Source organism: Humulus lupulus, chromosome X (genome assembly GCF_963169125.1).
Source record: "Humulus lupulus chromosome X, drHumLupu1.1, whole genome shotgun sequence".
In the NCBI taxonomy this organism is placed as follows: Eukaryota; Viridiplantae; Streptophyta; class Magnoliopsida; order Rosales; family Cannabaceae; genus Humulus; species Humulus lupulus.
The window spans coordinates 19,280,677-19,298,908 of NC_084802.1; the positions used below are offsets into that span (position 1 = coordinate 19,280,677).

Here is an 18,232-nt window from a genome sequence, read left to right on the forward strand (position 1 = left end):
TGATCTGACACGATCGACTTCGGTGCTCCATAGAGGCGCATGATCTCTCTCACGTAGAGATCTGTGTACTGGTCAACTGTAAAAGTAGTTGTAACGCCCTACGTCACTATGGCTGCTTCCTAGAATGATGACTGGCCCTACAAACCAACACGAGTCTTGGCTGCTTCCTAGAATGACGACTGGCCCTACAAACCAACACGAGTCTTTCCAACGTGCTTTGTCCTCACTCGCACGCTTCTTGGGAAAACTTCCCAGGATGTTACCCATCATGAGACTACTCTAGGTCAAACATGCTTAACTTTGGAGTTCTCAAGTGATGGGCTACCGAAAAGAAGATGCATCTTTTTGGCAAAGGTAGTACCCATCAATCCATTTAAGCCATCTTCAATTGTGTAGTCCCATACCTACACAGTCTTAGAATCATCACACTTGACCTTCCCCAGGCGGTGTGGGATTGCACAGCTTTTTACCCGGTCTTTCCCCCTGCAGATCACAAGATTCTGGGTGGTGTCCACCACACTGGCTAAGAATCCTATGCAACCTCCTTGCAATAGATCTCTAGCCCTCAAAACAGATATCATAGGTATACGGGGTCCATGCACAGTGCCAACAAATACAAAAGGATCTTCACCTTCAGGCTCAAAGGTTACTATCATTCTTTTGCAATCCATGGTTGCTCCATACTGCACTAACCAATCCATACCCAGAATCATATCAAAGTCAGTCATAATTACCTCTATCAAATCCACTGACAATTCTTTGCCCTCTACTATCACTGGCAGTGATCTGACCCATTTCCTCGTTACCACCAACTCCCTAGTGGGTAATAAGGTCCTGAACCCCACAACATAATAATCACATGGTCTACATAGTCTATTAATAATTCGACTAGCAACAAAAGAATGTGTAGCACCAGAATCAATCAAAACAGTATAAGGGGTTCCAGCACTAAAAAGCTGACTTGTAACTACTGAGGGTGAAGCCTCAGCTTCTGCTTGAGTCAATGCAAACACTCGAGCTGGGGCTGAGTTGTTCGTCTTTCTGGGTTCTTCCTTTCATGCTTTTGGTCAATCTTTCTTGAGATGTCCCACTACCCCACATAAGAAGCAAGCCTTTGCCCTACACTCCCCCAAATGATGCGTCTTGCACCTAGGGCACTCTGGATAAATCCTCCAGGCCTTACTACCACCCTAGCGGCCCATTGGAATACCACGTGGTCGCCTATCAAGACCTGGATCTGGGAAGGTATTAGGAACCTTCCTCTACTGATCACTGGGGCCTCCGTCCCTACCTGAATCCACAAATGGAGGACCTGTCCTCCTTAACTCTCTTATGGCTGCATTGTCCTGCCAGATCTTATTCTCTGCGCTCTCAACTATGAGCGCCTTCTCCACCACCTGTGCATAAGTAGTAACTCCAGCCACAGTGGTGATACGAACATCCCGGGCTAATCTAGGTTGTAGCCCCTGGAGAAACCTCTCCCTCTTGGTCCCATCAGTGGGCACCAGCTCCATGAAATTTTTTGCCAATCTATCAAACTTCAGAGCATATTTAGTCACTGACAAACTCCCCTAAAGTAATCTGTTGAACTCTTCAGCCTTTGCAGCCCTGATGGCATTATTGTAATACTTTTCGTTGAACAGAGTCTGAAACTCTTCCCAACTCAGGGCATTGACATTTCTGGTTTGGGATATCACTTCCCACCAAATTCGGGCATCCTCTCGAAACATTGCTCAGCCTTAGCTGGATCTGCACTACCCTAAAAAACTAGAGGTTGTTGTTTTCTGAACCTTTCATAATGAGGTTCCCATTTTCTTCCAGCCTCTAGCAACTGCTCAACTGTTGGCACTGCTGCAAGTGGTGCCTCAGGTAAAACGTTCCCTGCAGGAACCTATTGTTGTCTCAGGAGGCGGATTTCTTCTTCCTGCCTCAATACTCTGGCCTGTAAATCAACCAGCAACCGATGCCAGTCTTCAGGAACTGACTGTGGAATCTGACTCTAGTAATTCTCTTGACCTTGTCTGTTATTCTAGCCCTGATCTTCCTAACCAGCTCATGAATCTGTCTGCCTTGGAATCATATTATCAACTTATACTGTGTTGAAATAATCAATGCGACCAGTTAGGCAGTAATAACTAAACCTCTTGCCGCCTCACGGTCCAAGATCAAACAAATATTCATTCATGTTCCATAATCATACAGATAAACAAATTGATACATGATGATAACATTTAACATTTATCAGTTAATAATTCAACAATGAACAATACTAATAAGCATGTAACGACCCAGCTTTCCTAATAAGGTTTAAGACCTTGATTAGGAGGCTGGAAGGGCCATAATTGATTTATTACACCATTATACAATTATATGCATGTTTATGTAGATCATATTATTATATGATGATAAATGCATGCATATGGGTATATATTTTGGTAATTTAGGCTTGTTGAGGGCGTAATTGTATATTTGTATGCATATTGGTGAATTATTGTTGAGGCCACATTATAATGTGAATTTGTTCGAGCTGCTCGGCATGAGACGATCTTTGAGTATAAGTTAGCGGTTTGGTCATAACGGGATTAAATTCAGGGCTTGGTGTGAGTCCCGGGGTAATTTGGTGATTAGGGCATTGCCGGGAGTTAAAGGGTAACAGGATATGAATTATTGGTATTCAAGAATATTGAGAATAATGAGAATTGGAGGGTGTTAATTATGGTTAACGAGATAGGTGTAAAAGGACAATTTTGCTCTTTGTGGCTATTAAGGATTTTAATTAGACTTGATGGCATTTAGGTCTTTTTACCCTAAAGGATATATATCCATACTTAAACTAGAAAACTATAGAAGACTGTAGAAAAACAGAACACCCTCTTCCTTCTTCAACCGTTCATCATTTATTCTCTTTTTCTTCTTCAATTTTGAAGCTTCTTTTGAGGAATTAAGCTAGGGAATCAAGTGTTGAGGATCTAGGGTATTGCTCCACCATTGAAGAGGAGTTCATACTGAGCTTGAGGTAAGATTCTAACCATTAGAACTCTGGTATTCTGCTCTGTTTTATTATTGAGTTCAGTTGAGATTTTGGGTTTGAAAGTTGAGTATTCATTGGGGTTTTTGGCAAAGCTTGGTTAGGTTATGGTGCCTAGGACTTGTATATATGGTATTTGAGTTAAATTGGGGGTTTAAATGGTGTTTGGAAGCTTTTGAATCAGGTTAGAAATAGAGGATTCGAAGGAGGAAGAACCAAGGCCATGTCTACCTGGTCCTAGCGCTATAGTGCCCAAAGGGTAGCGCTACGGTGCTAGCCAGGGCAAAATGCCCTTGGTTTTAGCGCTGGGGTGCTATGGGGGTAACGTTGTACCCTGTTTTCTCATATGCATATTTTTGGTGTTTTTAAGGGTTTTTGGCTCGGGGTTTCAATCCTTAAGGCTCGGGATCAAATCTACTCACCGTTTAGGTACAATTCGGGGTCTCGGGAGTGAGGTTTAGGTTAAGATCCTTTTATTGATGTTTTCATTAATTGGATTCCATATTTGGTTATGACTAGGTGACCGCTAAGGGATCAAAGGATCGATCGTTCTCAAGGGTCGTTCGTAACGTATTTCTCGCTCGAACAAGAGGTAAGAAAACTGCACCCGATTATGTGGTTAGGTTGGGACTAAGTGTTCCCTATGTTTGTATGCATTGTTATATGATTGTGATAAACCATATGAATATAATGGGACTAAGAGCTCCCTATACTTGTATATGATGGCATGAGAAGGTATTATGCCATGGGGACATATGATAAACGACCTAAGAGTGTCAGAATCAATATTTGTGCACAGGGCGCAGCTCAGCCCACTACACCAAATACCCATTTCCATAACACATGAATATAATACTAATAAAAAAGTATTATGCTAGAGTATTATATTGGGCATGAAAAAAGGGCGGTAATATATTACACCATCCCGCCACTTAGCCTTTTTTTTCATTTCTGAGACCTGAAAATTTGTGAGACCCGAGAGACCCATTTCCTCTCCTTCAACATTTCCTAAATTCCAGTAGAGAGACCCGAGAGACCTGAAAATTCCTTTCATTCAATTCCTTCAACATTTCTGAGACCCGAGACCCATTTCCTCTCCTTCAACATATCTCAGGGGGCTATCGACTTACTCCTGACCATCTACAAAATGGAATTTGCAACAATGGTTGGTTACCTGACTAATTCCTTTGAGGTGAGTATCTTTAGTTTATGGCGTATTTATAGTTTTTGCTGTCATTGTGTTACATCATACCTTATGGGTATATGATTTAAACTTTTCTTCTATATCTTCTAGTCTGATAGGAATTTGTGTACTTCATGAGAAATGCATGATCTTATGATTTTGTTGATATATGTAAAGCCTGTATTTTTAACAGTTTTTGTATGAGTTCAGCCACTGCATCACCACCACAAAAAGCAGCCATGGCGCTGACCTCTCTCCGCCGAACTATCAGCAACACCATCTCCACACTCGATTGCTCTCTCGCCACCAATTTTGTAATTTCGGCACCGTCTTCCTCATCACCTCCACCCCAGGGCTTCATTTCGGTAGATTTCCCTACTTTGGTAGAGCATTCATGGCCTCTGCTCCGTCAATCTCGCCAGTTCAGATCGTTGTCTCTCTTGCTCTTGTCTGCCCGATTAGCATACGGCAATAGCAACAACCAGAATGACAAAATTGGGCCCGACACGATACTGTTCGAGGGATGTGACTACAACCACTGGCTCATCATCATGGATTTCTCCAAGGACCACAAACCTTCCCCTGAAGAAATGGTTCGTGCCTATGAGGAAACCTGTGCTAGGGGCTTAAACATCAGGTCTAATCTCACCCTTTCTCTGTCTATATACATATATATATATATATATTTATATGTTATATGTTCCCTTTTTTTTTCATTTTTCTTCTATTATTGTATTTTATAAGATTAGAAATGAGTAAAATTTTCATGAATTCTATGTCTTTGGGTAATGCCTTTTATTGGTTTCTTTCTGTTCATTATGTACCAGGGTAAATGATTATCAAATGGGCTTTTCTTTTTTCTTTTCTTATTCATTTATATATTTATGTTTTGAATTATTTGGATGTATGTGTTTTAACTTTTTCTTCCTGGGGTTGGGGTGGCCTGAATGGGATTGCATTTTTTTTAAATGTTTTCATCTTTGTTTCTTTACTACATCACTACATGTCATGAATATTTTCGTTTTAAACATGTTTTTGTTTTGTACTGAAAGAGCTAGTTAGCAGAATGATTCATATAAATTTTTGGTTTTCAGCGGCCTGGCACCGATTTTTGGAAAAAGATTTTATGTTGCCCTGTTGATGGAGAGAAAATTTGAATAGTTGGATAATAAATTGATTATGATACTGGGTTTGTCTTTTGTTTCTTCATTTTTTTTATATAAAAATAATAATAATTTGCTTTCATTTACGTTAGTTTGAAGGGCCTATGCAAATTCTTTTATGTCTCAAGACATGTAACATGTTATTAGTTTTGTACTCCAGATTAGATTTGTATTCAAAATAATTTAGCCTTGTAATAATTGCTTTCTTGGATACAGTATGGAAGAGGCAAAAAATAAAATTTATGCTTGTAGCACAACAACTTACACAAGCTTTCAAGCTGTAATGACCGAAGAAGAGTCAGAGAAGTTTAATGGTAGTTTAATGTGACACAAAATTTTACTATCGAAAGTTTATGGAAGTTCAATAGTCATGATCTTAACTTTTTGCCTTGAACAGGTCTACCTGGAGTTATCTTTGTACTCCCTGATTCTTACATCGATCCACAAAACAAGGAGTATGGAGGTATTTAACATGAAATTTTGTTTGTTTGTTACAATATCTATTTATTGTGTACTCAGTTGCATTTATATCCAATGATTTTTAGAGAACTAGATTATATCATAGACTATAGTTGGACCTATGTAGCACTTATTTATTTATTCAAGTGCTGTAGGATTAAAAAAATAATAAAATGAAAATAGAAAAACCTGAGACTTTCTCTTCAATTATCAGGGGATAAATACATTGATGGAACAATCATTCCAAGGCCACCACCAATTCAGTATGGTAGGCAGACTGGAAGATATGGTGATCATATGCCAATCAATGCTCCTGGTGGGAGGAATCCATACGACCAGGGAAGTGGAGGTTCAACCCCTTCATATCAGGGAAACTACAACCAGGGAAGTGGGGATTCAGGAAATTTTTATCCTCAACAACAGAGGGAATTCCAATAGGGAGATCAGAGGAACTATGTACCTCCTAGGCCACAGGGTGGTACGAGGGAAGACTATAATAACTATGGCCCAACGCAAGGTGCACCTTCTGGACAAGGAGTTGGTGGATATCAAGTTTACATTTTATTTATTTATTATATTTCATAAAAATTCATAGGTAAATTTTGAAAGGATGAATCACTTTTTAGAAGTCATGGGATCTCATGAAGGTTTAATCTTGAGAAAACGTGTCCAGGTACTGATCATTGTCAACAGCCTTTGTATTACTTCTTGTTTATTTGCACTTTTTTTTAATCAATGACAAGTATCTCTAAATTGGTGGGTACTAGATAATTAGTTTGCGTTTGAGTTGAAGTTACCTTTGTTTGGCTTGTAAATTGTTGATTGAAAGTTTCTGTTTTGGATTTATTTTCTGTAGATGGTGTTGCGCCTCGAGCTAAGATGAACTAGCAAAGGTCACGGTGTTTCAAGACTGCTAAGGATGCAGCTGAGGAGGTGAGTTTTGTTGTCTTTGAGCTCTGAAAATTGCCTCTATTATCTGTTATGATTGGGGTAGTGTTTTAAGATCCAACACTCGTTAAGAACACAATCAAGGATGTATTACAAAAACAATGAGAGTAGTGTAAACTAGCAAGATGTAAATGGCAATATATGCACAAGTATATATGTGGTTCAGCTCTTTGAAGAGCTTACTTCCACGGAGGAACTGCCAATGTGGCTTTCTTGTTTTATTGATCAATACTTAAACAATTACACCCCGTACAATATTTAAAGACACAAACCTCTGTACCAAAACAACTTTAGTAGAAGAACATAACACTCTAAAGGGAGCACTAATTATGTTGAACTCACAAAACTCTCATCATGAAACCAAGCTGAACTAAGACTCCTTAAATAGCGAGCATCTGAAAGGAGAGAAAGACTTCAACTAACATAACGGTTTCTTGAGTTCTTTCAAAAAGATTTTTCCATGTGCACTTACTTCAAGGGAGCATATGTTTCGGTTGCCTTTTCTTTTTAATTTCCTGTAATGAAGTAACTCTTTTTGATTATTTTTCAGGCTGCTTAGAAAGTGAAGCTTGAGGATGATTTAAGGGAAAATTCAGGTAAACTTGATTCAAATGTCATCACACCCGGGTCTGAATTCATGGCATTACTGTCTTCAGCACTTCACTTTTACATATACTTGAGAATGAATGGGGATCCAAAGTGGCAGGGAATCAAGGTAACTGTCATGATCTTACCCATTTATTTAATTCTCTTGTTCTTTAGTGCATATCGATTCTCACTTATTAACATGAGGATTCTGCTGGTCATTCTTTCGGAGGCCAGCGTACCTGGCGAGGGGGAGCATAAGATAATGTCATACATTCGTTTGCAAAGAAACCTGCCTGGATTTGATCCAAATACAAGGCATTGTCTATATGGATTGGTAATTTGATGATTCCTTTCATTTAGACTAGAACCGATTTACTCAATACAGGATATTGAAAGATGTCCACATTTGAATTTGATTTAGGATGCAGATCTTATCATGCTTGCACTAGCATCCCACGAAGTCCATTTTTCTGTCTTGAGAGAGGTTTGTGATGAGCAAGTTATTTTTTTTTGTTCTTTTATATATATAAGAAGATTCCTGTAGTTTTCTCATCATCATCATCCTTTATTGTTATTTATTTATTTAATTTTTGTATATGTAGGGTGTCATGAAGAATAAATATGTAAAATCCAAGGAGAGGAATGGGAAAAACGTGAAGGGCTTTTCAAAAGAGAATCTAAATGACCATATCTTGAACCAGAGATTTCAGGTAAATTTTCTGCCCCTGCCAATATTTCTAATTTGATACTCCCAAATTTCACATCTTAATTTTTTTTAGATAATTTGATTACCACTTTGAAACTTCTAGTGTTAGTCTAAAGCATTATTGTAATCTGATACTTCATATTTGGGTTTACATGCTTAGATTTGTGTGTTTTGGCCATAAGAATATCGTATTATTTCTAATATATATTTCCATCTTCTGTACAGTTTCTCCATATTTGGATCCTTAGGGAGTATTTAGCATATGCTATGGGAATCCCAGATGTTAAAGGAGATTTGGAGCGCCTAATTGATGATTTTGTTTTGATGTGTTTGTTTGTGGGGAATGACTTTCTACCTCACATTCCCTCGTTGGAAATATCTGAGGGTTATCACTATATAAACTTGTGAGTAAAATATGGCAAATTTTTTACTTGTTATGTTTTTATTTCGGTTTAAACTATTCTGCTTTGTAAGTGTTGATTTGAAATAGATTTAATAAATAAATGATAACATACTGTAGCTCTTATTTGTTTAGACATTTATTGAGTAATTTTTTATTCCTTCCATATTCTTCTTAGAAATTTATCTTCATTGCAGTGGAAAATTGCCATGGGAACAAGTTTTGAGGTATGCAAGATTGCGCAAAAATATATCTCTCTTTATGCTTCCCAGCTTAAATCTGAGCCTAGTCGAGTAACTGTTGATGACAATAAAGACCTTGAGGATTTAGATCATGAACTAGATATTGAGGTCATACTGCAATGGAGGTATTTCTTTTGATTTATGAAATTAATCTTGTTAATTTGTGAGTTGTGACCAGGTAGGTCATGTTTTATTACTTTCTTTTTTACCCATTCTGGGTATTAGAAGTTGTGGGTATTTTGCCTAGTCTTCGATGTTGTGAATGTTTTTTACTCACTCTTGTATTTGCTTGCTAATGGAATTAGCTTCATAGTGGGATTAGATGAGTTGACTTTTGTTTGTGATAAGAGTAATATATCAAGATTATTTATTTCCAGATGGTGGATAAACTTGTGCATCTTTGATTTTCAATTTTATTTTTTTGTACTCTTTTTATATCATGGTCATTGGGAGCCCCTTCAAAATGTACCTAAGGGAAGATGCTTTTAGTTTAAATTTATAAAGTATATCTTACAATTATTACTTTAGGCTGGCAACAGAAGCCATCTAGACTAGCTTTAGGCACAAACTTCTGTATCAGAAATAATGGTTCTCAGCCATTGGAATTGTAGGTCATATGTGGTTTAGAATTAATTACACCAAGAGCTTAGAGGCCATCTTACATTTTACAGCATGGTCCCCTATTTTTGAGTGAGAATCTTATATGCAGCCTTGAAAGTATAGAATGCTTTATCCAAGTGATAGTATGTGAGTATGTGCTAATCATCTATATCTATCTATATTCTAGACGATTAACTTACACAGAAAGTAATTAAATTTAATTTGCTGTTATTTAGATATTTTGTTATTATTATTTTTAAATAATTTACCAATTAATACCGCTCTCTTTTAGTTAATACTAAAGCACTACCATGTTGCCCAGTTCTTAGGTTTCTAGTATATATAATATACATGGATAACTGTGTATAACTCTGTTTTCTTTTGATTGAATTTTAGTCATTTCATTTCAGCTCCGTTTTTTTACCTTGCTTTAAAGTTATTTTTGTTCTTCTAGAGAGTATATCACTTTTCTTTTTTCAGACTGATGATTGGAAGGTTATGGTTTATTGAGAAAAGAACAATGACAAGAAGCAGTGAGATTGAGTCATGTTATGGTCTGTGCATCATGATCTAAACTATAAGTTATTAAGTCATGTCTTTGTTTCTGCATATTTTTTATTGTTTGTAACAATGTCCTAAGTAAAGATATACATTCATGCATAAACTATGGTTTCTATATCTGAATTACTTTTAATTTCTTATATTGAAAAATGATTGCAGATTGAATCAAAAGAGTGTACTGAGTATTTTGTGTCTTGGAAAGGAGCTATATATAGATACGACAAGTCATGTTTTTGTTGTCTTTCCTTCAACTGCTAATCAGGTATGTACTTTGGCACTCTTTGTAACATACCACTTTGTTTTATTTATTCTTTTACTTGATTTTTTATTTTTGTTCTATTATTTCAATTAGTTACTTATTATTCTATATTAAAAATATCCCCTTTCCATTTATTATTTGTTTTGTGTACATTATTCTATATTAAAAATATCCCCTTTCCATTTTCTTTATTGTGATTTTAAAATAAATTGTAGAAGTTATGGAACGATTGGTGCCAATTACCATTTAGCTTTCATTCATATTTGGGCTTGCAGCAATATTGAAATAACAACCACATGGAACTAATGATTTGATCTGACCCAATGATTTTGATCCCTTATTGGGGTGCTTTTGGTGCATTTTTCATCAACTAAAAATTGTTATGGATTCACTTATATGAGTATTTTGGCTAACAGTAAGCAATATTGAAGAAACTGGGCTAAAACCTTTAACTGATTAAAATGCTAAAGAAATTTTTCAGGTGCATTTTTTTTATTATTATTTTTCTATATGATTATGTTGGATAATAAGCAAGTGTAGATAATTCTCTTATCTTGTTGGTACATATTGACAGAGTTTCAAGTTCTGCAATCAATTCTTCTAAACATGAATTTTGACCATTGAGCATACAAACACATTTCACAACCTATTTTAAGTGGCATATTTTGGTTCTTTAGCAGTTGGTTTATATGGTAGTACATCATGTACCCCACTTTTTCTCTGTGTGTTTCTCAAAATCTCATCTATGGTTTTTAGTTTTCAGTTTCATATTAATAAATATATATATATATTTGTTGAAATACATGTGTTTATTGTTTGTACTATATACATTTACATATAAATATATATTATACTATTGTTCGAAAGGAAGGGAAGATGGCAGATTTTTATGATTTTCCCTCTTAAATGTATTAAATTTAGGTATATGCAATTCATAGATTGAATATTACTTTAAATTAACGTCGTGGCTTATGCATGCATGATGAATAATTAGAATAGGTCTTATCCCCTTATTCTTGTGTGCAGGGTATTGACTCAAAGCATCAGACCTCTCTCTTATACATTCTTGAGAAAAGCAAACTATGACTGAATAGTTGTACCTATGGTAGTTGTACATAATCATTATCTTATTCTTTTCTAATCATTTGCTTGTTCCTTTTTTAACACACGCATACTGATTTTATTTCTAACTTTTACTTGCACGATACTAATTTCTTCACTGTGAACTTTTGAATCTTGATTCATCAAATTGTCAATGATTTGAACAAAGTTCATCTTGATACATTCCGTAGTCTCATTAAGAGGCATGCTTGCTATTAATCATCTTGTGTCTATAAATACTAAGAAATAATCATGGATTGATGCGGGCCATTTTTCATGTTTTAGAGAATTAGGAAATTCCACCTAGTCATGGGAAAAATGTGACAGATCCCTTCATTATACGAGGTTGTTAGGGTAAGATGCACTACTATAAAACTGATTTGCAATGTTATTTAAGTTATTTTGATTCGGATATGGCTTTGTACCACTGTTTTTTTTTTGTATCAATTGTTCTATAACCTTTGATTATGTTTATATGATCAGCTTCAGTGGTAAAACTGCTAAAAAGTATCATGTAGTATATATAAATTTTGTTGTCTAATTTATTTAATTTTCCTGCTTTGTTAGGCTCTGATCTGATATGTGTGCTAATTATTGCTATTCATATATGGACTAAACAAGTCTCTTTTAGAAATGTGGTGTAAATCCTACACCCTTAAAGAACAGCAAAACAAGAAAGAGTAATCAGCAAAGCAAGAAAGAGTAATCAGCAAACATAGAATAAAAAATGATAAGACTTTAAAACAAAAAATACACCAAACACATTACTTGGTTCAACTCAATTAAAAGCCTGTATCAAAGGTAGAGTAGCCCCAAATAATGGCTGATTAGACTTTATTATTTCTTGAGTATCAAGTACAAAATTACACAAAGGGAGACTTGCTCCATGTACAAACACTCTTAAAAAAAATGCTTTAAAAAACAGAACAAAAAAATGCTGAAAAAATTCTCTACTGATTCTCTTAACCCCGAATGAGAGTATTGAAGACAATATATATAGGCTTCTATGGTAGCTAATGTACCAACTGTATTACCAAAATTTTGAACTTCTTGGAATAAAAGAATTGTCACATTAGCTGTCACTGGCATATCAAGTCATACAATGTAGAGAAGTGAGCTAGTTTGATTTGATTTCAAGTTTAATGGGTTCGATTTAATCTTCCCAGCATTATAATAAATCATGTTGTTGTGGATTTCATTTATAATCAATCATGTTGTTGTATATGATTTTGCGTTTATACCTCAGATATTAGTGTAAAAGAACATATATTCACTTTATGCAGCAGTCTTAGAGCTGATGTGGTTGGGCAACTCATTGTCTAACATATTTTTCAATTTGATTGATTGACAAGCAGTTGAAACAGAGAGACATCGCGCCAAGCTTGCAAAAGTTGGTGTTGAATTGGAACCTTGGGAAAAACAACTTATTGAGCACAAGGGAAAACTTGAAGTTGCATCTACCGAGAATAAGCTTTTGAGTGAAAAGGTGAGGTTAATAATTTATATTAGGACTTTCAACATCAGTATATTGACACTCTAATAGATAACCATTTGCCTTATAATTTATACTACCAGGAAGCTGCTCGTGCAGCTTTTGAAGATGCGGAAAAGCAGATGGAAGACATATTGGGAGCTATTGAAACAAAATCTGAGAGTATCACAAAAATTCAAAGTGATCTTGAAAGGAGCAAACTCGAAGCATTGGAAGCTCATAAAGTGGAACAAGTTTGTGTTTTAATGATGTACAGGGAGGGGCTCGACAGGGACAGTGGTTGGGCGCGGGGCTAGCTGGTGGGGTTCTCAACTTCACGGCGGCAGCAGGTATATCTTTCTGTGGTGTTGAACTTTAGTTTTGTGATGTTATGGTCTTAGATTTTCTTGATAGCTCTCTTATTTTATTGTTCATCTGAAAATTCCCTAGCTCTTTCTTGATAGCTCTCTTATTTTATTAAACTAAAACAGATAAGTATTTATCTTAGTTTTCCATTTTCTTCTTTTGAAGTTTTCAACGTATCAATTAAGAAAAGACTGTAAGTTTGTTGTTGTGGTGGCAAGAACTTTTACTCTGTTCTGGGATAGCTCTCTCAACTTAGTATGCTTGGGCTTTTGTTGGCTTATCAGTCACAGAAGTGATCACTGCAAGCATAACAGTTGTTATAGGTCCTTTCTTTCATTCTCTCTCTCTCTCTGACCATTTCTAAATGTTGATGTTTGTCTGTGTTGCTCTTATAGATACTGAATTTTTTGCTTCTGTTGCGATCTTTAATGGTGACAGGAGATTACTTTTTAGACAATAGAATTAATAGAGCTGAGATCCTTTTCCCTGGTGTGGCTGCTTCTTGGTTGCAGTTTGCCTTGCTTCTACTGTCCACTCATCTAATGCAACTGATAATAAAGAAAAGCTTGAAGGTTTTTAATCTAAAGAGGGGTATGTTTCATTCATTAAATGTTAAGGTTATCAAAGAATTATCTTGTTTCCAGGTGACATTCTTCTTTCTTTTTATTAGAAAGAGTTCTTTTTTCTAACTTTATTTTTAGTTTTATTGCAGAAATTGGGCTAAACCTTATATTAAAGATGCTAAAGAAGTTTCCAGGTGCATTTTTATTTTATTGTTTTTCTTTATGATTTTGTTGTATAAGAAGTCAAAGTGTGATTATGTTTTTATTCTTTAATTTTTTTGGGGATATATTGACAGAATTTAGAGTTCTGGAATCAATTCTTCTTCACATACTTTTTGATCATTGAGAATGATATATTTTTTATCTTGATACATTTCACAAGCCTTGTTTTAAGTTGCATGTTTTGTTGCTTTAGTTGTTGTTTTGCATGGTAGTACAGCTTGCTATACCCTGATGTTTCGTCAAGTTTTGGAGTTATTACAAATTTAATTTAAACTTTATATGCTTACAAGTGGAAACTAACTTAAGTCTTATGTTCTTAATAACAAAAGGACTTTTTTTTTTTACAATGTGCAGGTATATTGAGATGATTTATTTGGAGCAATTCTTGACAACATTTGTAGTTGAGGCCTTTAGAATGGAAGAATGTATTTCACTAATTTTTATATGCATTTCTTGTTTTGTATTTAGTGATAAAGGAATCTGAATTAGGCATAAATTATGTTGTAATATGATTTCTTAAGCCTAGACTAGTAGACTAAATATTGTAATTACATTTGAGTAATTAATAAAAATCTATTTATGTTACCTTATTTGGCTTCAACTTTCATATTTGTTTTCCTAGTTTTGTGTAAGTAAAAAAAGATTATGTTTCTCTAAGCTAATATAACACATGTGTTATACTAAAGTGTAGTATAACACAAAAAATGTGTTATACTAAAGTGTAGTATAACACAAATTTATAAGTATTGAAATGTGTTATATAATCGACTATAAATAACATAATTAAACATTTATCTATTTATTAAAATAACACAGAAATTGTGTTATCGTTGACAGTATAATAACACATCTGCATAACAATGATAAAGTGTTATGTAAAGTACCCTGACCTACGATAACATAGTCGGTCTTAACACATCAAAAAGTGTTATGGTATGTTTTGATAACACATTTTCGGTGTTATTAAAAGCATTTTTTCTTGTAGTGGCCACTGGTAGCTGAGGACAGCTTATTAATCACTAAGCTCGGTTAAGCTGGCCGAAGTCAATGGATATAACACTGGGGGCGACATAAGTGAGCCGAAGACAGTGGGTTAAACAGAGAGTGCGGCTTAAGGGCGCCGACTCTGAATATTGTGTAATGGTTGTGATAGATTGTTGATTATGAATGTGATTATTGTTGTTAATTTGATGAATATGAAATGTTGATTATCTGGATGACAAATTGTGATTTTTCGATTGTTATCACTGAATAGGCAAATGTTATGAATTGATGAATGCTTGGTTACGTTTTATGGAATATCTAGTTATTTATATTGATCATGCTATGATATCATGTTTTCTTGCTAGACCTCAACTCAAGGGTGCTACGTGGTGCAGGTAAAGGCAAGGGTATGTTGGATCAACCATGAGTTGGAGAGCTCTAGGGGTGAGGTGTACATTGTCAGCTGCTCGGCCGCCACGGTCGAGGGTTTGTACAGGGACAGAAACCTAAAATGTGTATTTTGTCATTAGAATGGCCTAGGTTATTTATAACTTCTAGAATTTTTGTAAATATGTCATCTAAACCCTGTTTTGAGATTTCATGTATTAAACTTTCATTTTTAACGAAAATAACCTGTTTATGACCAAAATCTTTTACTCCTAATTCGTTGATGACGTTAGATTCACATTTTATTTAAATGACTTGATTAGCAAGTCTTGCATTATTATAAACACACAGTGTAATGGTCTTGGTTACCCAGGATGTTATAAAGCATGTTCAAGAAATATAAGTACTAATAAGCACGTTCTTGCTTATGATGCAGTAATCAAGGCCCAGCCTTATCAATGTATCTCATGTAAGAAGGTAAGACATTTATATTCTATTTAAGCAATTAAACACATAACCACATAAATAATTACCAAACCATGAGTCAAGCTTGTCTTCAGTGGTGAGTGTACATGCCCAGCCAGTCTACAGGAACCCTAAACCTTGGCATATTTTGATACCAAGTTGTAACACCCTAGTTACTCCAAGACCGTTACTATGAATTTTAAACAGTGCTTAACTCGCTAAACAAGTCATTTGGTTATAAACGTGCATCTAGGTGTTATTAATAGGCTAAGGTCAAAAATCTTGATCAAAAGGAAATGATAAATTTTATTTAAAACATAAAACTGTACATGGGCCCATAAAAGTGTTTACAAAGTCATTTACAATCCAAAATGGTCATTACATTGTAAAAATTACAACCCGCTGACCTAAGCGGAAAAATATAGGGTTAACCCTTAGTTCCCCTGAGAACACCTTGGTCGTGGTGGTCAAGCGGCCACATATGTACACATCGCCACCTAAGCTTTCCACTCAAGGCTGGGTGAGATTTTCTTTCCTTTTACCTGCACCACATAGCAGCCGTGAGTCAAGGCTCAGCAAGAAAATTTATTACTGCATGTATGTAATATTAATAAATGATTATGGTAATCATTCTGGGGCTTGCAGCCCAATCAGATAAGTGACTATTGAGTCACACATTGTGCAGGTGACTAATAAGTCAACCTCTAAGGATTTGTTCCCTATATAGATGACTAATAAGTCCATCTCTAGGGCTCTGTTCCTTAAATAGATGGCTAATAAGTCAATTTCTGGGGATCCGCTCCCTAAGCCATGTGATGTATCAGTCACCTTAGCCTTTTGGCTCTGGCTCTGGCTCTAAGTAACTCGCCTTTAGACTAGACAAGCGCTTTTGTTTTCATCGAACTTAAGGTCGGTCAAGCATTTCATGCTTATGTTGATAATGCTTATGTCGATTAGATCTAATCTTTTCGGTTTACGTTAAACACGCTAATATAGTTCTTGACTCATAAGCCATTACCATACGACCAGTGCTCAATACTACTATCAAACTTGACTAATAAGTCACTGCTTCACAATCATTACTGACACCATTGCCGTTTCCTGACTCATAGGTCAATACCATACACAGATAAGCAAAACTGCTAAGCATTTAATATGCATTCCATATATATACAAATGGAGCACTGAACATGCCTCATCAATAATCATGCATGTCACTTACTGGGTGAAATTTTCTTATCTCTGGTTCGAGCGTGAAATAATAAAAGAACGACCTTTGAGAACGATGAGTCCTTAAGTCCCTTAGCAGTCACCTAATCATAACCAAAACTGAAATCCTATCAATAAAATAAGTAATAAAAGGTTACCAGACCAAGACCTAGCCTCCGAGATGTCAAATCCTACTAAACCATGTAGTAGGAACGATCCCAAGGCCTAAGGTTTGAGTTCCCGTGATTAAAACAAAACTTTGGCCCAACCTGCCCTTAAGCGCCACGACCCCACACAACTGAGTCGCGACCCGCCTCCCAAATAGAGACGCCAGCCACATTCAGCCTGCATCTCACACCGCAGCTCGCCTCCCAGGCGCCGCGGCCCCAATGCTCAACAGCCTCTCCTATCTTCTTCACTAAGCTTGGGTCGCGCCCCCACCTAAAACTCAGCCAAAAACCTTCGTTTTCCCCTTTTAAATCACTCCAAAAACCTATCCAAACCTATCCAAACATATCCAAATCCCAAAATTAAAGTTCCCAAACATCCCAATGATCTAAAATCATCAAAACTCGAGGCTCAAACAACTCAAAAACTCATCAACACATAAAATCCAATTCAAAGCTTAGAAACTCAAAACTCAAAACTTAAAGCTTGGATTACCTTTGATTGAGTCACTTCTCACTAAATCCTTCGGTTAATAAGCTTCTAATCTTCCCTAAAATTGTTATAACTTGATCCTTGCTTGAATCCGAGTACTAAAACTCAAGTTTCCTTCGAAAATGCAACGAACAGTAAAAAGGGATAACGGGAAAAAGAGAAAAAGTGTTTGAATGTATTTTCCTTCTGACAGGTTACTTCAAGCTTAAGTAACCTCAAGTAAATCCTAATGCTCGGGGTCCCAAAAACGCCCCTAGGGGGTCAAATAGTCAAAATTCTCAGAATTTCCTCATGATCTCACTAACTCTCAATATATCATCAAATAATCATTCTCATTACCCAATATCCCAATAATTGACCTTGTTATGACCAAACCGCTAACTTGCATTCTAAGATTGTCTCATGCCGAATAGCTCGATCATATCCACACAATAATGTGACCTCATCCATAAATCACAAACATGCACATAAATATACCATTATGCTCACAAAGGCCAAAATTACAAAAATGCCCTTCTAATAAGAAGTGGACCCACATGCATGCAATTATCATCATATAATAATACAACTCACATAATCATGAATATAATCATTTAATTGATGAATAAATCAGTTATGGCCCTCCTAGCCTCCTAATCCAGGTTTTAAACCACATTAGGGATTTTGA

The 18,232-nt window shown here is 35.8% G+C and overlaps 1 long non-coding RNA gene and 1 pseudogene across 1 annotated transcript; both read left to right on the forward strand.

The window, feature by feature from the left end:
* The first annotated feature begins 4,450 nt into the window (after positions 1–4,450).
* LOC133805596 (multiple organellar RNA editing factor 1, mitochondrial-like) lies at positions 4,451–7,340 on the forward strand (annotated as a pseudogene).
* Positions 7,341–7,606: 266 nt separating this feature from the next.
* Positions 7,607–8,472, forward strand: LOC133805121 (uncharacterized). Its single transcript, XR_009878849.1, has 3 exons — positions 7,607–7,703; positions 7,791–8,079; positions 8,301–8,472. It is a non-coding gene; the product is annotated as an uncharacterized LOC133805121 (long non-coding RNA).
* The last annotated feature ends 9,760 nt before the right edge of the window (positions 8,473–18,232 follow it).